We start from the raw sequence: 26,922 nt of genomic DNA on the forward strand, positions 1-26,922 counted from the left end.
AACTCTCAATGCATGTCATGCTGACCACTAAAACCATATTCATGCTGTAGCTAGGAAGTAGAGGTAAGAATGACTAGATATGTGCTCAGAAAGAAGTTTCTCCGTGGTTCTAAATGCCCTTCAGCGCTATAGAAGTGTTAAATAGTAGTAGTAAATAACAACTGGGGTTGTCTCCTATTGCTGCAAGATACTGACAGCAAAGCCCGAGCACTAGTGTGGACCAGGGGTACGTGATTTCTCCTGATGAGGTCTGATGACAAACCATTGTGCCACAGATGAGAAACACTGATCTATCTAACCTGATCACATCCTGAAACTACCTTCCGCTTGCAATTATCAATGTATGTGCCTTGTATAAAAAATAGGTTTCCTACTGGTAGGGAAAAAATTATAAATATATATGAAAAAATTATAATGGTTACTGTGGATGGGCAGACTAGATGGGCCATTTGGCCTTTATCTGCTGTCATGTTTCTATGAATGAAACTGCATGTAAAACAAAACCTGTAAAACTCTGCTCCAGGTATAGATGTTATAATTTAGTCAACTAATTTTGTAAAATCTCCTCTTATTTACAGTGGTTAACATTTTATTGTAATTACCTAAGCAGAGGAGGTACTACAGAAAAATTCAGTGCAATAAAAATGCAGAGCACATGTGTATTTATCTGTGCCCAAAACCTAAATGTTACCACACTGGGGGAAGCTTTCTTTGGCACAAGGCCAACAGCAGCACTACATTTGACAGCCTGAAATCATATTCAGCTACCCTGGATGAGGAGTGACATTCTCTGTCATAATATGCACAAAATAAGCCATTTGGAGACACTGCCCCAAGCAAGTGATGAATATTAAGCTATAAAGGGGGCATTAAGTGTGTTTGTAACCTCGATCATGCTGGCTGATTACAGTCAAACAGTCAATGTTCTCTCCCATTCTATGTTCATTGCAAAAATCTTCAGTTTGAGTGACCCAAATCCACAGTAAAAAAAATTTCTGAGCAAAAGCACAAATTCACACTATAAGCATGCAATTATAATAAGCATCAAATAATTTTCAAGGCAGAAGTCTTATGAAACCAAACCCTATTTGCTGTGTACTATTTACCACCTCATAAGGAATAACAGTATGAATCTGTACAAATATTCAAGCAAAACACATAATTTAAATACGATTGGCATCCACTCAGTACCAGCAGTTCTTGCATCCACAAGCTGAATATAGCATCCCTCCTGCCATCCTTCAATTTAAAGATGAATGGGAAAATTTTGCCCGCAAATGTGGCACAACAAGGTTACGAATCACCCAGCGATGCCCAGAGTGCTTCTTTAAATATTAATGAGTCCATTTTATCATCATCTTAATATTAATGACCTCAATGTATTACATTTGCATAGCAAAGTCAGAGACAGCTAGGAAGCTCGGAAAAGACTGCAGTGAACCATTCTGATAATTGGCCAATAAAATACTGGCATGCTAAACCGACTGGAACCGGTTTAGTGACCATCACTAAGGGCATGAGAAGTTTGGATTTCTGTCTGAGTCATGGCCTGCGCTGCTGTCAATGAAGAAGTACAGTCGTAAGCAAAACAGCCATCTAATGTGCACCTCCTGCTCCCACATCGTGAACATAATTTTGCAGATTCCGCGAGAGCAGCCATTACCACGGGAGTGACTCAAGGGCAGTACTTACAGTTCCTGACAGCAGAGAAGTCTCAGGTCCCCCAGGCAAGCACTGCAAAGCAGCCTCCACCGGATTCTAGTGCTAGTAAGCCCCTCTGCCTCAACTGCCCCTTAAAGCTTCCTCTGTTCTTTCTTTAATTCATAAATTCCAGAGGCAGAAGTAAGGCAGAACTCTCCAACAGGACTGAGAAGGGAAAGGGAGGAAACTGGCATCATCAGGTAGGCCTGCAGCTAGTCCCCAAGCCTTTCTGCTAGGCCAGGAGCCCATAAATTAACCAGAGCTCTACAGATTTGTTTGTTTTATTTATTTATCCCTGCCCTTATCCAGGGAGAGTTATACACTTACATATAAAAATGTAAAATTACATATAACAAACAAGTCAAATCAACAACAAACACACCTACAAGCAGGAAAAACCAATCTGAACAGTAAAATACATCAGTGACCAGCACCCTATTATCATCACACAGGGGAGTGTTTGGCGCAGTGGTTAGAGCTACACCTTGAGGTTGTGGGTTCAAATCCACGCTGCTCCTTGTGACCCTGGGAAAGTCACTTAATCCCCCCCATTGCCCCAGGTACATTAGATAGATTGTGAGCCCACCAGGACAGACAGGGAAAAATGCTTGAGTACCTGAATAAATTAACATAAACCGTTCTGAGCTCCCTTGGAAGAAGGGTATAGAAAATGGAATAAATAAAAATAAATTAATCTCTACTCTTCCTCATTTATTCAATCTCAGACCCTGTATTTCATCTGACAAAACAAATGCCTCTTGAAATTCTGTATATTCTGCTGTTGGCGAATATACTCAGGGAGGTTATTCCATTCCCTGGGCCCAATACAATGGAAAATACTCTCTCTGGACGATGTTAATCTCAAGACTCTTATAGATGGAATTTGCAGATCAAAATGTTGTATCCATCCACCTACTAGATCAGAGGTCTCAAAGTCCCTCCTCGAGGGCTGCAATCCAGTCGGGTTTTCAGGATTTCCCCAATGAATATGCATGGTATCTATTAGCATACAATGAAAGCATATTCATGCATATTCATTGGAGAAATCCTGAAAATCCGACTGGATTGTGACCCTCGAGGAGGGACTTTGAGACCCCTGTACTAGAGAGAATACTGGAAGTGAGGCTGCTGTACAGGATATATGGCAGGGCTCTGGCATTCTCTCTATCTCCACCTGCTGGTAGATGGACAAAACCCATCAGTCTCTGAACTGATCTGTGGGACTCTATAGAAGCCCCTATACATGATGCACAATAGTTTATTAAGATCTAGTTTTCAAAGGCAACCCACAGAGACTATGTAAGAGGGGGCAATTTGATTTTATTTCCTTCCTCCAGTAACAAATTAAAAGGCCATATTTTGTATTTACTGTAGCCATTTAGGATTGCTTAGATGCTTTTCATAGCCCTTGAACCCCTCATCATCAAGTTAGCCAACCGCTTTTAAGAAGCGATCCCACCCCTAATGTTTCCCCCTCTTTTTCTTTCCCTTTCAACCCTTTTTTTTTCTCCATCACTAATAATGTACTCTAACTCCCCTTCCCCTCACCATCATATTTGTTATTGTCAAAAGTCCTCTATGTACACATCCCCTCTTTCTCATAAATATTACTTTTTATAAGCATTTCTCTTATTCTTATTTTATCATTTTATTGTAAACCGGCTAGATACCAGTTGATGGTTGGTATATTAAAAATTAATAAACTTGAAACTTGTCAAATATGGAAGCAACCATGTGTGAAAAATGATAATCAATTCTGCCTATTCTAAACATAGGCCCTCTTCTATTAAACTGCGCTAGCAGTTTTTAGCGTGGTGAGCCGCGCTGAATGGTCCGTGCTGCTCCCGATGCTCATAGAGTTCCATTTAGCGTGACTCTCTGCACTACAAACTGCTAGCGCAGTTTAATAGAAGAGGGGGATAGTTTCAACTGAAGAGTCTGACAAACTGTACAACATTACTCCTGGGGGAATTCAGCACCATATTTTTTAAAAAATTCTGCAAAATTTGGCATGGTTTACCACAGGCTGAGAAATGAGAGCTGGTAGCAAATGAAATAACTTTAAATTAGAGATTTTCAATCTTGTAATCTCACAGCACACTGAAAAGATGCTAAAATTGTCAAGGAAAACCAACAGTTTAAGGATATATGTCCTCTTTATCCCCCTCCCCCCTTTGCTCCCTTAAGGTGCTCTCCCACGCACATACTTTAACTTTAAAACATCCCCAAAAAAACACTAATCTATAATATTGCTGGATAAAAGCAAGATAAAAATTAAGTGTTCCTAAGAAATTAAGGGAAAAAAACAGGAAGAAAAATCTGGCAGTCAACTACAGAAGAAAGAAGCTTCAGCAATAGCTTGACTTGGCACTTCACTTACCCTGGCCCAGAAAGAAAATTTTTGGACAACGCGCAAAAGAATGAAAAGTAAGTTATTTATTTGCTGTATTACTATATCAACAGCAGATTCAATGTGTAAATTATATAACCAAAAAGAAGAAAAAGAGGCGCCCTTGGTGCTCAATCTTTTTATTCATTCAAGACCTGACATGTACATGTTTCGGTCGTATGGCCTGCCTCAGGGGTCTTATCCTCAATGAGAAGCACTTTGTTTTCAAATCTCTTATAGTGAAACAATTTAAATGTAAATATATGAATAGTGGTTTGAAGGGATGACCTTTAAAAGTTAATCAGCTAATAGCTTTTAAAGGTCATCCTTTCAAACCACCATTCATTTATTTACCTTTAGATTGTTTCACTATAAGAGGAGATTTGAAAACAAGTGCTTCTCATAAGAACATAAGAACATAAGCAATGCCTCTGCCGGGTCAGTCCCGAGGTCCATCGCGCCCAGCAGTCCGCTCACGCAGCGGCCCAACAGGTCCAGGACCTGTGCAGCAATCCTCTATCTATACCCCTCTATCCCCTTTTTCAACAGAAAATTGTCCAATCCTTTCTTAAACCCCATTACCGTACTCTGCCCTATTACGTCCTCTGGAAGCGCATTCCAGGTATCCACCACCCGCTGAGTAAAGAAAAACTTCCTAGCATTTGTTTTGAATCTATCCCCTTCCAATTTTTCCGAATGCCCTCTTGTTCTTTTATGTTTTGAAAATTTGAAGAATCTATCTCTCTCTACTTTCTCTATGCCCTTCATGATCTTGTAGGTTTCTATCATGTCTCCTCTGAGTCTCCGCTTTTCCAAGGAGAAGAGCTCTAGCCTCTCCAGTCTTTCAGTGTATGAAAGGTTTTCCATGCCCTTAATCATTCGTGTCGCTCTTCTCTGGACCCTCTCAAGTATTGCCATATCCTTCTTGAGGTACGGTGACCAATACTGAACACAGTACTCCACGTGCGGGCGCACCATTGCCCGATACAACGGCAGGATGACTTCTTTTGTTCTGGTCATAATACCATTTTTAATAATACCCAACATTCTGTTTGCCTTCTTCGCGGCTGCTGCGCATTGCGCCGTTGACTTCATTGTTGTATCCACCAATACACCCAAATCTCTTTCAAGGTTACTTCCCTCTAATACTAATCCCCCCATTTGGTAGCTGAACATCAGGTTTTTTCTCCCTATATGCATGACCTTGCATTTCCCTACATTGAATTTCATCTGCCATTTATTCGCCCACTCCTCCAGTTTGTTTAGGTCCCTTTGTAGGTCCTCACACTCTTCCGTAGTTCTAACCCTTCTACAGAGTTTAGTGTCGTCCGCAAATTTTATAACTTCACATTTCGTCCCCGTTTCCAGGTCATTTATAAATATATTGAACAGCAGCGGTCCAAGTACAGACCCCTGCGGAACTCCGCTCGTGACTTTCCTCCAGCCCGAGTAGTGACCCTTTACTCCAACCCTCTGTCTCCTGCCTGCCAACCAGTGTTTAATCCATCTGTATACGTCCCCTTCCACCCCGTGGTTCCATAGCTTCCTAAGCATTGAGGATAAGACCCCGGAGGCAGGCCATACGGCCTTAATGCGTATGTACAGCCCATTTTAAATTTAGCAGCTGATGGGACAGCCAGCTGAACATAACTGGCGGCGTGGAGAACGCCGGCAGGGCTGTTGGAAAGTTTGCTCCAGCAAAAGTAAGTGTTTTGAGAATAACTTTAAATCCGAGGGAAACTGGTTTGGAATCCCTGTACCCTTTCAGGCTGCCAAATTTATATATATTTGAAAAATTAATTATATCAGAGTTGGGAACAGTGGTTAAAATCTGTGGAAGGTAATGATAGTATCTTTCCTTATTTATTAAATTGGTGTGACTCTACTATTATTTTTATTCGTAGTTATTACTCTGTACTCCTGCTGAGGAACCGTTTTGGTGAAACTCAGGTCTGAGTTGGGGAGCAACATGATTTTAAATTCATGGACCACTTTATCACTGCAATGAAAATAGAAAAATAGAACCTACCGGGCCAGGCCGTTTGGGCTAAGATATGCTAAAGATTAACATCATGGCAAAAGATAAGTGATTCTAAATACTGCTTTATAAGTGTAGTATCTATAACTTACTGAATAGTAAACAATTAAGGGCAGTTTGGATATACTATTACTACTAATAATAATAATTAATTTTTTTATATACCGCCAAAGCCATGATTGTTCGAGGCGGTTTACAATAAGAAGTGCTGGACAAACAGCGAAGTGGTACAATATAGAGAGTTGCGCGGGGACAGAAATCCCACCCGTCCCCGCCAAAGTCTCACCCGTCCCCACCCGTCCCCGTGAGGAATCCCACCCGTCCCCACGAGGAATCCCCTCCGTCCCCGCCCGGAATCCCCTCCGTTCCCGCCCGTCCCTATAAACTTCAGAAATAGTTATTTCATTTAATTATGCTACTGAATTTAAAGGCTCTGGTAGAAACCCATTTACAAATAAGCAAAAAAACTTTATTAATTTGGAAATATTAATTGGGAAGAATACATACTTTGTAAACGGGTTTCTACCAGAGCCTCTTTTGTTTATAAATTTTAATCAACACAACTAATATACTACTTTATCCTGCAGCAAAAAAAAAAAAAAAAAAATAGAATTCTTTTCCTACCTTTGTTGCCTGGTTTCTGCTTTCCTCATGTTCTTATTCAGTTCCTTCCATCCACTGTCTCTCTTCCTTCTGCGTCTTCCATTTGCTCTATTACTGTGCCTCTCCCTTTCTCCCCCCTTCCAAATTGGTCTGGCACCCATCTTCTTCCCTCCGCTCTCCCCATAGTCTGGCATCTCTGTCTTCTTCCCTGCCAGCGTCTTCTTCCCACTCTCTCTTCCCCATTTCCTTTCAGCGTCCTTCTCCCCCCCATCTTCCCCATGTCCTGTCAGTGTCCTTCTCCCCCCTCTGTCTTCCCCATGTCCTTTCAGTGTCCTTCTCCCCCTCTGTCTTCCCCATGTCCTTTCAGTGTCCTTCTCCCTCTCTGTCTTCCCCATGGCCTTTCAGCGTCCTTCTCCACCCCCCATGTCCTTTCAGCGTCCTTCTCCACCCCTTTGTCTTCCCCATGTGCTTTCAGCGTCCTTCTCCCCCCCCCCCGTCTTCCCCATGTCCTGTCAGCAACCTTCTCCCCCTTCTGTCTTCTACAAATGCTTTCAGTGTCTTTCCCCCCCTCGTCTTCCCCATGGCCTTTCAGCGTCCTTCTCCACCCCTTTGTCTTCCCCAGTGCTTTCAGCGTCCTTCTCCCCCCTCCTCTCCCGCCCCAGGTGCAGCACAGCCGGCCAGGTCCCCTTACTTTTGTGGCGCTTCCCCGATCGACCGACAACAGCCCCGGTCTGACAAACCTCCCTGCCCTTACCCGCAAATCTAAATTTCCTTCTTACAGCTGCTGTAAGAAGGTAATTTAGATTCACGGTTAAGGGCAGGGAGGTTTGTCGGACCAGGGCTGTTGTCGGTCGGTCGAGAAAGCGCCACAAAAGTAAGGGGACCTGGCTGGCTGTGCTGCACCCGGGGCGGGGCGGACCGCCCCCTCCCTTGGTAGCCACTCGAGCCGCGAGGCTACTCCTCCTTACCTACCCTGCCTGCAGCACAGAGCCGAACGGAAGTCTTCCCGACGTCAGCGCTGACGTCGGGAAGACTTCCGTTCGGCTCTGTGCTGCAAGCAGAGCAGGTAGGGAGAAAAGCCGCACAACTTAGTACATCCAGCCCCGCAGGAACCCCGCGAACCTAGGGGCCGTCCCCACGGGATCCCCGCGACCCTAGGGGGCGTCCCCACAGGATCCCTGTGACCCGAAGGGGAAACCCGCGGGATGCCCGTCGTCCCCGTTCCCGTGCAGCTCTCTAGTACAATACAGTGAAGTGGTGCAATACAAAGTCATCGTATTTGGATACAGTGATACATTATAAGATAATTAGGTTACAATCGATTGAACAAATTTGTTTTTATTGCTTTTCTAAAATTGAAGTAGGATGAGGAATGCATGATAATGTTACCCAGCCAGTCATTCCATTTACCTGCCTGGGAGGCAAGAGTTCTGTCCAGGAATCTTTTGTAGCGGCAGTCCTTTAAAGATGGGAAGGAGAACATGTGAATTCTGCGTGTGGGCCTAATAGGACTGTCCAGATTAAATTGAGAAACCAGGTACGTAGGGGCCCTGGGGCCAAAAATTGATTTATAACAAAGACAGAAAAACGAACAAAACTCGTGCTTCCAGGGGCAGCAGTGAAGTTTCTGATAGTAGGGGCTAACGTGTTCCCATTTTCTCAGCTCAAAAATCAGACGAACTGCCGAATTTTGAATGATTCGGAGTCTTTGGAGGTTTTTTTTTTTAAGGTTCCCAAATAAATGATGTTACAGTAGTCAAGTGTGCTAAGAATGGAAGATTGAACCAGTAAGCGAAATGAGACTGCGTCAAAATATTTTCTGATGGTTCCGAGTTTCCATAATATCGAGAACCATTTCCTAACCAGTAAATCTGTGTGTATATTTAGGGTAAGGTGGCGGTCCAGAGTCACTCCCAGGATTTTTAAGGAATCTTCAACAGGGAAGGCCTGACCATTCACCAAAATTGTTGAGTCTTTAATTTTGTCATTTGGGCTTGCTAAGAAAAATTTGGTTTTGTCTGAGTTGAGTTTTAGTTTGAATTCAGTCATCCATAATCCGATCTGTTTCAGGATGAATGACAGATGATTGTTTGTTTCTGATGACAGGGATGTAAGAGGGATGACAATAGTGATATCATCTGCATAGATGTAGAATTTGACTTTTATGCTTTGCAATAAGTTCCCAGTGAGGCGAGATAAATGTTAAACAATGTTGGGGATAGGGGAAAGCCCTGTGGCACTCCGCAAAAGCTTACCCAGCTATATCACTATAGACTTGATAAGATTGTTTAGTCAAAAAACCCAGAAACTATTTTAACACATTACCTGAAAGGCCAATTGACTCCAAACACTCAATCAGAATAGAGCACTTTTACCTTGACTAAATAGGCTATGAAGGAAATCTAGCAATGATGCAATTACTGTTTCGGTACTATACCCCGATCGAAAGCCTGATTGGTTGTCATATAGTATGTTGAATTTGTCTAAGTACCTTACTAGGTCCTGGCTGACCAAACCTTCCATCAGCTTTACAAATAAGGGAGTGCTTGTAATAGGTCTATAATTTGATGTCAGCTTTGTGGATTCTTTAGGGTTTTTTACAATTGGGGTAATCAAAATCTGATCTAGATCCTCGGGAAATGTACCGGTCAGTAGTAGAGAGGAAAGCCAATTGTATAGCTTGGCTTTGAAGGTGACTGGAGCTACTTTCATAATATTTGGTGGGCAGCAGTCTAGTCTGTGGTAGGAATCAGCGTATTTCATGTAGGCTTTGCAGAATTGTTGCCAGGACGGAGTAGTAAAGTTATTCCAGGACATGTCTGCCCTAAATCCGTCTTTGTATTGAGCAACTGGGTAGGTCCTGAGGTTGGTAGTGGGGACCGTTAGTTCGGATCTTAAGTTTTTTATTTTGTTGTTAAAAAAACTTGGCCAAAGCGTCTGCAGATGGTGGGGAGTCTAAGGTGGAGCAGGAGGAGGCCTGAGTATCATAAAGCTTGTTGACTAATTTGAAGAGGTTTCTGCTATTCATGTTAGGTGAGCCTATTTTTTTGGCGTAGAAATTAGTATGTTTCTTTATTATTAGTTTTTTGTATTCTTTTAGTTTTAGTTTCCAATTCAGTCTCCCTACACTATCTCCTGATTTCAACCATTGCCTTTCGAGTTTCCGTAACTCCCTTTTCACGTTTCCTAACTCGGCGTCATACCAGCCTTCCAAATTCTTATTTCTCACTTTTCTTAGTTTGATGGGGGCCATTTCGTTTAGTATCTGTGTACTCGTATTAGTCCAAGAATCCACCGAGAAGGAGTCAGAATCTGGGTTAGAGTTTAAGTTGTAGTGTGACCAGAATTCCACTAGATTCACCGGACCTCTGCTAGTTGTCATTTTCTTATTCCTTTTATTCTTCTTGGGTTTGGTTGGCGGGCGTCTTACTTGCCAGCTAATTTGGAAATTGCATAATTGGTGATCGGATCACAGAGAATCAGTCCAGGTAGCTTGTTTCCAGTAAATCCTGGGATTGACTAGTTCTTTGGAGGAAAAGGATACTAAATCTAATTGGTGGCCTTTTTGATGGGTCTTTTCAGGGGCCAGCACAAAGAAGTTTAATGAGGAGATGAAGGATAGTAAATCTTTGGAGTCACCCTGCTCTGTCTGCTCTAGGTGAATATTCAGATCACCGGTCAGTAGGTTATAAGGGCCTGTTATTGAGTTTGTAAGGAGGAACTCGTAGAAATTGTCCTTGGCTGTGGGCCATTTCATGGGAGGAACGTAAAATAGGGTAATTATTAAGCCATCTTCTAACTGGTCAGACTGGAGTTACAAGAGAGGATTTCAAGGTCCGCTGAGGAATTAGAAACTAGGGTAGTAGCCTCGAAGGAATCTTTTCCCCTGTTTCTAGGTTGAGATATAATTTTAAACCCAGGAGGCAGACAGTCGCGAATAATAATGTCACTATCTGAGACCAGCCAAGTTTCAGTTAGGAGGACAAAATGAGGGTTGGTCTCTACCAGCCAGTCTTTGACCAATTGTGCTTTGTTCCTAATAGATCGTATATTTAAGTAGAAACCTTGAAGGATTTGATGGTCAGGAGGGTCAGTGGCAATTGCGTAGGTAATCTTCCTCAGCGTCCGCTGTTTTTTGCAATAAGGTCTGCTAGGTTTTCGTGAAGGGGGTACAGTCGGGATTTGGAAGGGACCCCATTCAGAATAGTCGTATAGAGCCCGATTTGTGGCCTTAAAAGGTACTAAATTAGTAAAGCGAGTCCTTGTAAGGACTGGGATAGGGATAGTATATAATGCATCAGCTGACCAGCTTTTGTAACAGATCCAATCAAACATAAGAGACCAGATCATATGCTTACTTAAAGGTGCCATCATGCAATAAGTGATCAACAGAGAATGAAAATGTTATCACCTGAGTCAGGTTGAACTTAAGATCCTAAGAAAACCTGGGAAAACAGATCTTGAGACTTAATCAGATCCTAAGACTTAAACCGTTCCTAAGACTTAAGGGTAAGAAGCAGATCCCAAGAAAACCTGGGTAAAACCTAAGTTGGCTAGTCCATGCAGATACTTATCAGTGGTCCAGACTGTGAGCAGTCTCTGCAGGCCCAGCAGGCTCCGACGGATGGTCAGCTCGAGGCCGGAACAAGGCTGCTAGCTGGACTGGTCTGGAGTGCTGAGGGGCAGAGTTTCGTTTGCTGGGCTTTCTTTCAGCGCTCCCAGAGAACAGTGCAGTGATTGCTATCCGACCAGTAGAAGGGCGAAGTTTCTGGGTTTAAGGGACCGCACGGCTTCCCGCTAAGGCGGGCACTCACCTTTGACACGCGCCTTAGATGGCGCACCGAATGGGGGGGTGCCATTAGGCAGGCCCTTTTCAAAGGGCTGAAGAGAAGCTGATTGGGTCTTGGGGCGGAGCCAAAGGCCCCGATGCAGGTTCCGATAGTCGGGTCGGCAGGGCAGGGAGGGAAGATGGCGGTTGCCCTCCTCCTGGCTCTGCCGGTTGAAGAAAGAAGAAATGATCGCAGTGCACCATTAGGCAGGCCCTTTTCAAAGGGCTGAAGAGGAGCTGGTTGGGTCTTGGGGACGGAGCAGTAAGACCAAAGCGTTCTGGATTCTGTATGGCAATCTGACCTTGTGAAAAAGACCAAGTTTAAAATGAAAAGAAACATGAGCAGAAAAAAGTTCTGTCTCGCTTGAAGGAAGACAACTGAGTACTTGAAGTCCAGGGGGATGGGAGGAGCAGCAAAAGAATGCAAATGAAGCTTCCTACAAGAGTTCTCGAAAGAAGAGGTTGACTACCAGAGTGTTTAGGAATAGAGTATCTGTCATACTAAAAGAGATTTTATGCTGCTTATTCTAGGAATAAGCAGTGGATTTCACAAAGTCCATCTTAATAATGGCTTATGGACTTTTGCTTTAGGAAATAATCCAAACCTTTTTTTAAACACTGCTAAGCTAACTGCTTTCAACACATAGCCAGACTTACTGAAGGCAAAATGACATGAAAGGTGTTATTTGTCCTCAGCCCAGTGTTGGTGCTAGACCAAAGGTTCTTAATCAGTGGCAAATGACAAGGGGATGGGTACCCACGGTTAACACATGAATGGGGACAGAGCCCACAGGGTGGGAACAGAGACAGAGAAACATGATGGCAGATAAACATCAAATGGCCCATCTGCAGTAACCATTATCTCTTCTTCTCTCTAAGAGATCCCATGTACCTATCTCAGGCTTGCTTGAATTCAGACACAGTCTCCACATCTTTTCTGGGAGACTGTTCCACGCATCTACCATCCTTTCTGTAAAAAAGAATTTCCTTAGATTACTCCTGAGCCTATCACCTCTCTTAACTTCATCCTATGCCCTCTCATTCCACAGCTTCCTTTCAAATGAAAGAGACTTGACTCATGTGTATTTACATCACGTAGGTATTTAAATGTCTCTATCATATCTCCCCTCTTTCCTCCAAAGTATACAGATTGAGAGTTTTAAGTCTCTCCCATATGCCTTATGACGAAGACCATGCACCATTTTTGTAGCCTTCCTGTGGACCAACTCCATCCTTTTTATATCTTTTTGAAAGTGCGGCCTCCAGAATTGTACACAATATTCTAAATGAGCACTCACCAGTCTTATACAGAGGCATCAATACCTCCTTTTTCCTACTGGCCATCCCTCTTCCTATGCACCCTAGCATCCTTCTAGCTTTCACCGTTACCTTTTAAACCTGTTTGGCCACTTTAAGATCATCACATACAATCACACCCAAGTCCCGCTCTTCTGTTGTGCACAAAAGTTCTTCACCCCCTAAACTGTATCGTTCCTTCGGGTTTTTGCAGCCCAAATGCATGACCTTGCATTTCTTAGGACTAAATTTTAGCTGCTAAATTTCAGACCATTCTTCAAGCTTCGCCAGGTCCTTCTTCATGTTATTCACACCATTCTGAGTGTCTACTCTATTGCAAATTTTGGTATCATCCACAAAGAGGCAAATCTTATCCGACAGCCGTTCAGCAATATCGTTTATAAAAATGATAAAAAGAACAGGCCTAAGAATAGAACCATGAGGCACACCACAGATAACATCCCTTTCCTCAGAGCGATATCCTCGGGACAGGGCAGGGACAGAGTGGGGACAAATTTTGTCCTAGTGTCATTCTCTAAAACTTGAGACTAGTATCATTATGTAAAAACTTTACACATCTTAGACAATTCAATCATTTTTTTAAAAACTGCAGAAGTTGTTTTTAGATTTAAATGAACTACTGTTAAATGATATTGTGGCAAAAACAGTCTTGTCTGCTGATCAGACTTCTTCCATCTGCAACGTCCTTCCATCATGTGCCCAGCTGCTCAAGCATCTTTACTTTTACTGGAACAGATTCATCCATGATTGCAGGCATCAACGAACTTGTCAAATATTTATTTATTTATTCAATTTTCTATACCATTCTTCCAAGGGAGTTCAGAACGGTTTACATTAATTTATTCAGGTACTCAAGCATTAATAGACATTTATTTTCCTGTTCATCCACTACATACGTGTTTAGGTTCTCTTTATTTATTTTTATATCCTGTCCTCCTAGAAAGCTCAGAACAGGTTACAAGTTGGCATACATACCGTGCTTCCCCAAAAATAAGACAGTGTCTTATATTCATTTAGGGCCCAAAAAAGGCATTAGGTCTTATTTTCGGGGTATGCACATGTCATCTCTCCCTCCCTCTCCTTCAGCCCAATTCTTCCTCTTTCCTTTCTCTCCTCCACATGTGCATCTTTCCTCCCCTCCCCCCTCCCATCCCCCTGTGGAGAAGAAGTTTGCCCAGCTTCTATCCTTCCCACCCTCCCATTCCTCATGCAGCATAATCCTTGCCCAGCTTCTATCCTTCCCTCCCATCACTTATGCAGCAGAACCCTTGCCCAGCTTCTATCTATCCTTCCCTCCCTCCCTCGAATCCCTTGTGCAGAACACTTGAGCACCCCCCGTCCCCCACCACACAGCCGAACCCCTGCTAACCCTCCATCCTTCCCTCCCCGCCGACCGCAAGCGAGCTCTACCTTCAACCGAAGTGTCGGGCCGGCAGCACTCTAAACAGGCTGCTTGGATTTGTTCCTATTTAGAGTGCTGCCGGCCTGATACTGCTTCGGTTGAAGGTAGGGCTCGCTCATGGTCAGCGGGGAGGGAAGGATGGAGGGTCAGAAGGGGTTCGTCTGCGTGGTGGGGGGGACGGATTGAAGACTTGCTGGCGAATCCAGGGACTAGGGCTTATTTTTAGGGTAGGGCTTTATATTAAGACCTACCCCAAAAATGATGCTAGAGCTTATTTTCAGGGTAGGTTTTATTTTCGGGGAAACACAGTAGTAACGAACATACCAGAGGAGCTACATAGCATCAACATACTGGAGGAGATATAGTTAACATACTGGAGGGGTAACAGTTAACATATTGGAGGAGAGATCAACTAGAGCAGTGGTTCTTATTCGGTGAGTCAGTCTCGCGGGTTCGGCAGAGGTCAAAACACACCTCCGACTCATATAGCGCTTCGGTCACGTTTAATCATCTATCAGTTATTCAGTGATTTTGATCAAGACTGATCGTGTACTCGGTTTCTTGATCTATCAATCTGTAACTAACGCCTTATATACATCAATCAATTCTTGATCAAAATTTGTGATTTAACTGATAGATGATTGAATGTGACCGAAGTGCTTATGATTCGTGATGATACGCCCCGCTTGTCTATAATTGGCTGCAGGCGATCACGCAACATCGCTTGGCCTATCTGTGCTGCAGGGGATTTGATGCGCACAGTAGTCGAATTGTAACTGTTGTGATGGTACGTCGTGTGATACCTATCTTAATATTTTAATCCCTTACTAACTATGTCAAGCAAAATACGAAAGTGGTCGGACGAATATGTACAATATGGATTCACATGTATAACGGAACGTGATGGGAGTCAGCGTCCTAATTGCATGATTTGCAATGCCAAGTTGAGTAATTCTAGTCTAGCTCCAGCAAAACTAAGGGAACACTTCCTTAAGCTGCATGGAGATGGAAAATACAAGAACACAACGCTCGCTGAATTCAAGGTGAAGAGAGCAAGATTCGATGAAAAGACTACTCTGCCTGTTCTCGGCTTTGTACCCATCAACTAACCGATCCTCACAGCATCGTACGAAGTTGCTTACCTGATTGCAAAGCAGGGCAAACCACACACCATTGGTGAAACACTCATAAAACCAGCTGTGTTGAAGATGGCGAATATCATGCTGGGAAAAGCGGCTGAAGTTCAGTTATATGAAATTCCTCTTTCAAATGACATCATCAGCAACAGAATAGAGGACATGAGCAAAGACATCTTGGCTCAAGTAGTTGCAGATCTGATTTCAAGCCTGGCAAAATTCAGCCTTCAACTCGACGAGACCACAGACGTTTCCAATCTAAGCCAGCTTGCAGTATTCGTGCGCTATGTGAAAGACGACGTGATAAAGGAAGATTTTTTATTTTGTAAGCCTCTTACAACAACAATTAAGGCAACTGATGTGAAGAAACTTGTGGATGACTTCTTCAAAGACAACAATCTTTCGTGGGATATGGTTTCTGCAGTTTGTTCAGACGGAGCTCCAGCCATGCTCGGAAGAAAGTCCGGTTTTGGTGCGCTAGTGAATGCCGATGCACCACACATCATTGTTACGCATTGCATTCTGCACAGGCATGCATTGGCAACAAAAACCTTGCCTCCAAAACTGGCAGAAGTTTTAAAAATTGTTTTGGAATGCTTGAACTATGTGCGAAATAATGCTCTGAAGCACCGCATCTTCAAGGAGCTGTGTAAAGAAATGGGATCTGAATTTGAGGTACTTCTGTACCATTCTAACGTTCAGTGGTTATCCCGGGGACAGGTGCTGAATCGTGTTTTTGCCATGCGTGTGGAATTAGCTCAGTTTTTGCAAGAGCAGCAACATTGTCATGCAGATTGCTTCAAAAGTTCTGAGTTCATTCTCATTTTAGCGTACATGGCTGATATCTTTGCAGCTCTCAATCATCTCAATAAGCAGATGCAGGATGGTGGAGTCAACATCATCGAAGCGGAAGAAAACCTGAAAGCTTTTCAAAAAAAGCTACCATTATGGAAACGACGAACAGAAAACGATAACTTCGCAAACTTTCCCCTGCTAGACAACTGTGTAAGTAAGATCGAAGATGTATCTGGAATCGGAGACATTTCTGTACCCGCGGAATTGAAGCAAACTATTGCCACGCACTTAGATGAGCTTGCAAAGTCAAACGACGAACAGAAAATGATAACTTTGCAAACTTTCCCCTGCAAGACAACTGTATAAGTAAGATCGAAGATGTATCTGGAATCGGAGACATTTCTGTACCCGCGGAATTGAAGCAAACTATTGCCACGCACTTAGATGAGCTTGCAAAGTCAAACGACGAACAGAAAATGATAACTTTGCAAACTTTCCCCTGCTAGACAACTGTGTAAGTAAGATCGAAGATGTATCTGGAATCGGAGACATTTCTGTACCCACGGAACTGAAGCAAACTATTGCCACGCACTTAGATGAGCTTGCAAAGTCTCTCGACGGATACTTCTCTACAAGAGAGTCATATCCAGCATGGGTGAGACAGCCGTTCACATTTAGTGTTGAGACAACAGATGTCAATGATGAATACCTCGATGAAATCATTGAAATTCAGCAGAGCCAGGTTCAACAGCAACTCTTCAGAACAACAACGCTCTCAACGTTTTGGTGTCAACAATTGGTAACGTACCCTGTTATTGCTAAGAAAGCTATGGAAATTTTCATACCGTTTGTTACAACATATCTTTGCGAGCAATCCTTTTCAAGGATGCTGGACATAAAAACGAAGAAAAGGAACAGACTTTGTTGCGAAAATGACATGAGAGTGGCACTTGCCAAGGTAAAGCCGCGTATTTCTGAACTGGTCTCTGAGAGGCAACAGCAGAAGTCACACTGATTTGCAGTAAATTTCATTATTATGTTGTTATTATTCGAAATATAGGAGAACTTTTTTGTTTTCAAAATTGATATTATTTTTTCCCTCACTGTATACCTATGTTTTGAATTTGTAAAAATCATATTTTATTTTTCCAATAAAGAAGGGTTCGGTGAACACGCATATGAAACTGGTGGGGTTCAGTACCTCCAACAAGGTTAAGAACCACTGAACTAGAGGGAAGACATGATACATACTAGAGGACATGGGTGTTTATACAGATATCCGGGTTACAGTTATCAACAGTGAGGCCTTTGAGAGTAGTGACCTGAATACAGTTTTGCATAACTATTAGTATGATTTGTAAACTTGACAGCTGGCTTTGGTTTCAAGCCTGCAGATTCATTTGTAGATTGAACGATCATACATACATATACACACACACACACACCATCTAAAGAAGTAGGTTTTCACTGTTTTCCTGAAGTCCATCAAGTCTTTCTGTGATCTGATGTGTGGGGGGCAACAGGTTACATAGTTTTGGAAGGAAGTGGGTGAAGGAACTCTTTATGAGCCATTTCCAGGTGGAGGGATTGTCCTGGAGATATGTTGAATCGTTTCTCATCCTTAAAACAAAGTGTTCTGGGTGTATAGAATTGTAGTTTAGAACAGTGTTTTTCAACCTTTTTTGGGCAAAGGCACACTTGTTTCATGAAAAAAATCACGAGGCACACCACCATTAGAAAATGTTACAAAATTTAACTCTGTGCCTATATTGACTCTATATAAAGTAATTCTCTTGAATAGGAATCAAATAAACACAAAGAAAGTATTTTATAATGCTGCCACCGCCAACAACACCGTTGGCGGCGTTGGCACTCAAGTGGCTAAAGAGCCGCAGTTTGCCGGCCTAGGGACAACACTGGAGGGTGGCCAGCTGTGCACCCCCTTGGGACGTAAACCCGGGGTGGGGCAGACCGCCCCCCCCCACCCTGGTATGTCACTATCTGTACCTCACTCCCTCCCTATGACCAAAAATTCTCCTTTCTTCTATTCCCCGTGTACACAACCATCTCTTTCCCTCCCTTCCTCTCTCCAAAGTCCATGCCTTCTGTGTCCAAACACTCATTCCCTCCCTTCCTCTCTCCCAAGTCCATTTCTTCTGTGTCCAAAAACGCATTCCCTCCCCCACCTCAGCATCTCTTTCCCTCCCTTCCTCTCTCCCAAGTCCATTTCTTCTGTGTCCAAAAACGCATTCCCTCCCCCACCTCAGCATCTCTTTCCCTCCCTTCCTCTCTCCCAAGTCCATTTCTTCTGTGTCCAAAAACCCATTCCCTCCCCCACCTCAGCATCTCTTTCCCTCCCTTCCTCTCTCCCAAGTCCATGCCTTCTGTGTCCAAAAACCCATTCCCTCCCCCACCTCAGCATCTCTTTCCCTCCCTTCCTCTCTCCCAAGTTCATGCCTTGTGTCCAAAACGCACTCCCTCCCCCCTTTTGTGTTCCGTGTTTGCCTCCCAGCCCATCTTTGCAACTTTCTCAGCAAAACGAAGCTCAAGCCGCAAGGCTTGTCTTCTGCTTCCTGCCTGCCCTGCCGCGCACAAATAGCCGAACGGAAGTATTCTCCGACGTCAGTGCTGACGTCGGAGGGCAGGCTTTGCTTAAGCCCTCCCTCCGACGTCAGCGCTGACATCGGGGAACGCTTGCGATCGGCTATATGTTAGCTGCAGGGCAGGCAGGAACAGAAGACGAGCCTCGTGGCTCGAGATGTATTGAACTCGGCGGGTCCCCCGTCCAGCTCTCTCCTGTCCACGTGGGGCGGACCGCCCCTCTCCCTAGACTGGTGGTACTGCCCTGATGGCGGCCCTGACCGTACGGCACACCAGGCAACATCTCGCGGCACACTAGTGTGCCGCGGAACAGCGGTTGAAAAACACTGGTTTAGAAGATATGTAGCTTGGCACCTTGTAATAGAAGGTTTTGTAGGTCAGCATTAGGGCCTTAAAGATACAGTGTTTGTTGTTGGGCAACCAGTGAGCTGAGAGTAGTGCTGGAGAGATTGGGTCATGAACGTTGAGGTTCTTTAGGAGAAGGATTGCTGCATTTTGCACTTGTTGCAGACGGTGTAGCTTTTTTGCTGACATACCATTAAACAATATGTTGCAGTAATCCATGCGGGAAAGGACCATGGCATAGAGGAGCTGTACAAAGTCTGATTCTGAAATGTAAGATTGAATTTTACAAATCCGACAGAGATAGTGAAATGAGGTAGAGAACTTGTAATATGTGGATGGAGAGTGAGAATGCAGTAGAACATTACTCCCAAGTTTCGTATTTAATCTTTTGCAGTTAGTGTAATCCAGGGGTGCCCACACCTTTTGGGCTTGCGAGCTACTTTTAAAATGACCAAGTCAAAATGATCTACCAACAATAAAATTTTAAAACACACAAAGCACACTGAACGCAGAGAAAATGTTAATTATCATTTATATTCGGGGGGTTTTCAAAGAGGTCAAGGGAGATGACTTTATACAATGTCACCTCAATAACAACTATACAAAAATAGACAAATATACCCCCTCCCTTTTTACTAAACCACAATAGCGTTTTTTAGTGCAGGGAGCTGCACTGAATGCCCCGTGCTGCTCTCGACGCTCATAGGCTCCCTGCGCTAAAAACCACTATTGCGGTTTAGTAAAAGGGGGCCATAATGCAAAATATAGATAGCAGATATAAATTCAAACACATTTTGATCACTAAATTGAAAATAAAATCATTTTTCCTACCTTTGTTGTCTGGTGATTTCATAAGTCTCCGGTTGCACTTTCTTCTTCTGACTTTGCAGCCAATATTTCTTCCCTTCTTTCAGCCTACTGTATGCTTCCTCTCTAACAGACCTCATTCCCTGCCCCAACTTTTTCTTCCTCTCTCTCTGCCCCCCTTTCTTTCTTTCTCCATGCCCCCTTTCTTTATGTCACACTGCCCCCTTTCTTTCTTTCTGTCTCCCTGCCCCTTCTCTCTCCCTTCTTTCTTTCTGTCTGTCTCCCTGCCCCCCACAAGCTACCGCCGCCGAGTTCTGAGCTCTCCCTGCTTCCTGACACCGTAAACAGGACAGCAGAAATGCTGGGCCCACCATCCTTCCCTCCGACGCCAATTCTGATATCGGAAAGGAAGTTCCAGGCCAGCCAGGCAGCGATTGGCTGTCCGGAACTTCCTCTCTGACATCAGAATTGGCATCGGGGGAAAGGCACTTTTGCTGTCCTGTTGACAGTGTCGTGAAGCAGGGAGCGCGTGAAGGCAACGCAAGTCTATCACGGAGCATGGGATGGGCTCTGCGATTGACTTGCGTTGCCTTCGCAATCGACCTTTAGGGCACCCCTAGTATAATCAATTTCCAGGATAGAGATGGGTGGATGTAGCTTGAATTTTCTTTCTGATCCAGAGTTCAGTTTTGGATCCTCTTCTACACCCATGTCTGAAAGACAATCCAATTACCTCCCCAGATAATGTAAAAACATAAGCAACTGAATCTTTGGGAAGGTTGTACTAAAAGTAGATTGAAATGGAAGGCTCTATTTGTGATTTACAAGTATAAATTGTTGTACAGAACATTGTCCCTTTTTATACTTTAATAAAAAGATTTAACTACAAAATCATAAGTGTTTGATGCTTGTACAACTGAAGACAGAATTCACGGGGGTGGGGATTGGGACAGTGCGAGCAGGGATAGGACAGGGATGTGGACAAACTTTGTTTCTGTGTCATTCTCTAATCAGTGGTGCCTCCACCCCTATGGAGAGTAGGAAGAGGTCAAATGGGGTGCCGAGATTAGTGCTCTCTCTGCCTGCTGGTAGATTGATACAACTTGTTTATCTGGATTTGACTGCTGCTAATGACAGGGAATCGGAAATATTTTTGTATTTTTCTGCCACATTTCTTTGGACTAGGACTGCATTTCTTGGTACTTGAAGATCTTCTCTCTCTCAAAGTGATTCACATAATAATTGCTTGAGGCCGACACCTCTATAATTAATGCCATTTTGATGTTTCTCTCTTTTACCACTGTCTGGATTGCTTGTATCCAGCATTTTATTGGTCGAGATGGAAATGTTCCAGGTTATCATAACCTTTTCATTTTCCACAATTCTCTTAGGGTCATGATCCCACTGTTTTTCCAGTACAGTGATGATGTGATGTTTGCATAGTTTTCAATGAATGATAGTTCTACTGTACCAGTTTTTTTTCTATGCTTGCTGTGAACCTTCTTGTTCATAATATGTTGTTCTGGGCTTCAACTATCAAATCTCTCATCCTTAAGGTTACAATTCCCTCTTTCACCCTCTGTGAGCAGTAACATGTATCCTGGTTTACAGTAGACTGGGGTGACCACAAATGAGGTCCAGGATATCTTAGCTAGAAGAAGCTATATCAGTTGATACTGTATGTACAAGTATGATGCCTGTGGTGCACAAAGTGGTAAGGTGTTTTCAGGAGACAGATGAATGAGGGTGAAACTTACTCTGTTATGGCATGGCTGCTGGGGTTGCAAAGTAAGTTATGCAGTGATGAAGCCCTTGTGTAGCTCAAAGTTTCAATGGCCAGTGTTTCAATCTTTATTGATTTGCACTGAAATGGATAAAAAATTGTGGGGCCATTACAGCAATTTAAAAATGAAAATAGAATAGTATGCATCGAATAAAGTGACTAATGTCCTATCTATGCATATACCCTATATGGAGACCAGGGCCGGATTAACACTATATTGGGCACTAGGCAAACATATATTTGTAGGTCCCCTACCAAGGACCCCTCCCCTCCCACATCATTATATCACTTGTCAAGAAGTAGCTGGGAAAGATGAAGAGCCTACCTGTGGGTATGATAATAATAATAGTTTGTGAGCAAGCATTGGGACAATGCAAGCCCATTTTTTTGAATGGAGAAGCTTAATGGGTGGAGCTTGAGATCAGTCAAGTTACCCCGTTTAAAAGGGAAACGGTCCTGGATTTCTGCAACCCTATCTTGGTCCATTATGGGACATGATATAATGGGTCAATTTGACAAATTCAACAGTAGCAAACCACCAGGACTGGATGGTATACATCCAAGAGTACTGATAGAATTGAAAAACGAACTTGCAAAGCTATTGTTAGTAATTTTTCTTTAAAATCCAACATAGTACTGAAAGACTGGAGGGTAGCCAATGACATACCAATTTTTAAAAAGGGTTCCAGAGGTGATTCAGGAAATTATAAACCGGTGAGTCTGATATTGGTGCTGGGCAAAATGGTAGAGACTAAAGAACAAAATGACAAAACATATAAATAAGCATGGATTAATGAGAGAAAGCCAACATGGATTTAATCAAGGGAATTCTTGCTTCACCAATTTACTGTATTTCTTTGAAAGGGGTGAATGAACATGTGGATAAAGGTGAGCTGGCTGATATTGTGAATTTCAATTTTCAAAAGGTATTATGTTGAGGACCTAGTGATCTGATGTTATTAGGGCCCATCGTTGATGAAAATGAATGAGACAACACCCTATAGTCCTTGTACTTAAACTACTGTATAGTCTTTGTATTGTCCAAATGTACTTCACTATGAATGTTTGCTTGTAGGCCGTTCTGAGCTACTGGAGGACGGGCTAAAAATCTAAATAAATAAACATAGGCAGAGAATAAGGACCTGGCTGTTGAATACTGGCTCTTTTATCAAAAAGTCTGTTGGGATTTTTTTGGAGTCTGTGACTGGATCTTTTGTGGTCTTTGTTGTGCATATCTTTTGTGAGGGTAATAGGACATACACTTAAGAATTATAGTAGCGTTTGGTGGTTTGAGGCTTAGATAATTTTGTAGCTGAAAGAGTAGTCATCAACTGCTCATGCCTAGTAATTTTTTGGGTGGCTTCTTCTATTCTATCCCCGAAGAGTTCCTCATCCAAGCTGGGAATGTTAGCCAAGCATTCTTGGATGTTTGCATCCAGGTCAGAAACTCTTGAGCCAGGCCTGTCTTTCAATGCAATAAGACAAGGCTGATGCTCTTGACGTAAGAAGCAAAGTCATCGAAGACTAATCTTGCCATGTACTTGCTAGTTTCCAGGAGATCATTAGAAACATGCTGGAAATCTTCTAATTTGTCTGTTGGAATATACTGTTAGTATTGAGCTGGTTGTTGAATTAGTGACATCATATAAAAAGTCATGTCGAAGTTGTAGTTTAGAATTCTACTGGCAAGCATGGAAGTCTGAAAAAGTCTGTGTCCAAATCTGTCTAATGTATGTCCTTCTCTGACTGGAAGTGTACTGGCGTAAGTTCTGGAACTACTAACCTTTTGAGCGCAAGGCACATACCTAGTTTGCCTATGCCTTAATCTGGCTCTGATGGAGACACATGTAGAGGTTAAAAAAAAAAAAAAGTACAGAATGAAATCTTGCAGAAGTGAACAAATTTTTATCTGGACACATATTGCCCTTATACACCTTTGAAACTTGCTAAGGTGCTGGTGGTCTGCTTTCTGATCAAATGCATACGAATTCTGGCGTTTTCTCCAATGATTTTTATTGAATTGAAGTGAATAATTATTTCAGAGAATGTAAAAGTTAAGTAGTGTGGAGCCAGTTGTGAAATCAGTCATTTTTTTCCCCCCTGAAGTAGGTTGCATTGATATCACATCCCCAACACAGTTTTCTTAAATTCACCCAAGCAATTTTGCATATCTGGAACAAGCACATAATACATCCTATAACACAATGAAAAATAATCAAACATTAAGGGCTCCTTTTACGAAGCCACGTTAGCGGCTTTACACGTGTAATAGCGCGCATTAATGTTTCAGCTGCTACCGCCTCCTCTTGAGCAGGCGGTAGTTTTTTGGCTAGCGCGAGGGTTAGCGTGTGATAAAAAGTCACCGTGCGATAAAGCCGCTAACGTGGCTTCATAAAAGGAGCCCTAAATCTGGTGTTCGGATATGGCCCTAGCACTGAATATCTGGATTCACCACTGGGAAGTAGCTGGGCTGTCTCCCACAGTCTTGAATATCAGCTCCAATATATAAAAAAAATTCAATAAAAGTTAACTTCTCCAGCCTAATTTCTAGCTGCAAAATGAGTGAATTGACTCCCTTATACTTTATTTTAGCAGTATATCATTATTTTGTGGACCGACAAACTACTAGGACTAAAATTTAAAAACCCCATTTCCGCCCCATCTCCGCAAGCTCGGTCCCCGCAAACCATCTGATCCCATCTGCACAAGCCGCAGTTATGATTTTATATTGAATGTATTTTATTAAAGTATAAAAAGAAACAATATTCTGAACAATTGTGATTTTATAAATACAAATATACAGAGCACGGACCAACAAAACCCATCTCCCCTCCCCTTCACATATATCCCCTCTACTATCAAGAAAACTGAACAAGCCAAGTTATTATAGAATGCTACACAGAAATATCATGCTAACAGAATACTGCAGTCCCCAGTTATGTCTCTAGCAGGATATATATTTCAAATCTGATATATTCTAATGACAAAATAGAAATAAAATTATTTTTTTTCTACCTTTTGTTGTCTCTGGTTTCTGCTTTCATCTTCTTTTCAATCTTTTCCTTCCAGAGTCTGCCCTGTCTTTTCAATCCAGCATCTGCCCGTTCTATCCACTGTCTGCCCTCTCCCCCTTCCATATGTATTTGACTTCTTTCTATGCCCCTCTCCCCTGTCCATCCAGCCTGTGCCTCCTCTCTCCTTTTTACATCATTCATTCCAGCTTCACTGCTTTCTTCATTTTTATCTCTCCTACACCAGATCTAGCATCTTTATCCCTCTCTCATTTCTCTGCTGACCCCTTTCCAGCATCAGTCTCTCTCTACTTTCTCATTCCTCTCTCTCCATTCCACCCTGACCCCCTTCCCCTCCTGTAATCTCCCTGCCAGCTGTATTCTCCCTTCCCTCCTTCCTTTTTTCCTTCTCCCTTCCCTCCTCCCCCATCCAACATTAACTCTCTTCCCATCTCTTTCCCTCCTCCCCTCCCAGCAGCATCTCTCCTTCTACCTCCCTCCAAGTCCAGTAGCAGCTCTCCCTTTATCCAGCAGCTTCCCAGCCTCCTACAGTGGCTTCCTCCCCTTCCAGCAGCTCTCAGTACTTGCCTGCAGGAACTTGCCGGTGAATCATTGCCCTGGCAAGTAGGAGAGCTGCTGGAAGGGGAGACAGCCACTGTGAAGGCTCCCCAGGATCTAGCTCGCACAAGCTGACCATCTCCCTCCACCTGCAGCTATCTCCGTTCCACTTGCACCTTTCCCGTGGCCCTCTTCAGCAACTTGGCAGGGGCGGCGATCAAGACAGGCTGCCGAAATCGGGATCTTCACTCTCTGAGTCCCGCCTATTTTGTTTCAACTTCCTGTTTCTGAACAGGTGAGACTCACAGAGGGAAGGCCCCGACTTCGGCAGCCTGTCTTGATCGCCCGAGGCTGGGAGGAACGGCAGTCGGCAGGAACTTGAACTGCTGACTCGATCTCGCCGGCCCTGTGCGGACCGGCAGAAATTTTCTGCGGACCGGCGGTTGAAGAACAGTGATCTAAACCGTTATCATATTTTGCATTGAAAATCCTCAAGACTTTATCTTGGTATAAAGGAAACATCATATGGATTTAAGGGCTCCTTTTACAAAGCCTTTTACAAACCACCAGCCGCGCTAGTCACTACCGTCTCCTCTTGAGCAGGCGGTAGTTTTTCGGCCAGCGCGGGGGTTAGCGCGTGATGAAAAGTTGCACGCGTTAAACCCGCTAGCCCTAAAAGAAGCCCTAAATGTCATTAGTCACCTTCTCAAAACCGAAGCCCACAGTCAGTTACATTTAGATATACAAGTTGCAGTCTAATTGTACCAAACAACTTACCCAAGGTTACAGAATATCAGGGGGGGGGGGGGGGGAAGTGAGATTTGAATCCTGGCTTTCCTTGTTTGCAACCCACTTCTCTACATCCATTTTTCCATTTAATGGATATTTTTTGAAATTTAAATTCCTACTACCCAAGGCAGAATATGAGCCAACACATTCAGGTATTGATTATGCAGCTTTATTTTAAGAATAAATTAGCAATGTTCTGTGGTGCAAAAATTCAAATATTCCCGGATGTGGTAAGATTCACTCAGCAAATATTTGATTACTTTTCAAAATGAGGATTATATGTTTTCTTGATCCAATTCAATTAGAGCAATTTCTTTGACAAAATGGTAAATAATCCTTAGGTAAATATTTTGTTTTCTTCTTTGATATGTAATGACAATTTCTAAATGAAGAGATAATTATTATATAACACCTTGGTAATTAGAAGAATGTATTTATCCTTTTTTTAAAATTTCTTTGAGATTTTCTTAAAAATTGGTGCAAATTTTCCCCATTGATGTGGGCTAGTTGGAATTTTTATGCTAATGGTGTTAAGCGGTATGTTATTTTGCTTTGTATTCCCATATCCTGTATGCTTGATGGATACATTTCTAAAATTTTAATTTTAAAAAAGCTCATAATGAGTGGCTCTATGAGACATACTTCCTTGCGTTATCCATTAGAGAATGACACGGGGAAAATTTATTTATTTATTATTTAAGCATTTAAGCATTTATATACCACTTATAGTCTAAGTGGTTTACATTCAGGTACTCAACCATTTTTCCCTATCTGCCCTGGCAGGCTCACACTCTATCTAATGTACCTGGGGCAATGGGA

The 26,922-nt window shown here is 42.9% G+C and overlaps 1 protein-coding gene across 4 annotated transcripts in view; it reads right to left on the reverse strand.

Annotated features, from left to right (window-relative positions):
• The window catches only part of FAM110B (family with sequence similarity 110 member B), a 225,148-nt gene that overhangs the window by 76,003 nt on the left and 122,223 nt on the right, over nucleotides 1–26,922 (reverse strand). The gene's annotated exons all lie outside the window — the stretch shown is intronic.

This window comes from Geotrypetes seraphini, chromosome 2, assembly GCF_902459505.1.
Source record: "Geotrypetes seraphini chromosome 2, aGeoSer1.1, whole genome shotgun sequence".
In the NCBI taxonomy this organism is placed as follows: Eukaryota; Metazoa; Chordata; class Amphibia; order Gymnophiona; family Dermophiidae; genus Geotrypetes; species Geotrypetes seraphini.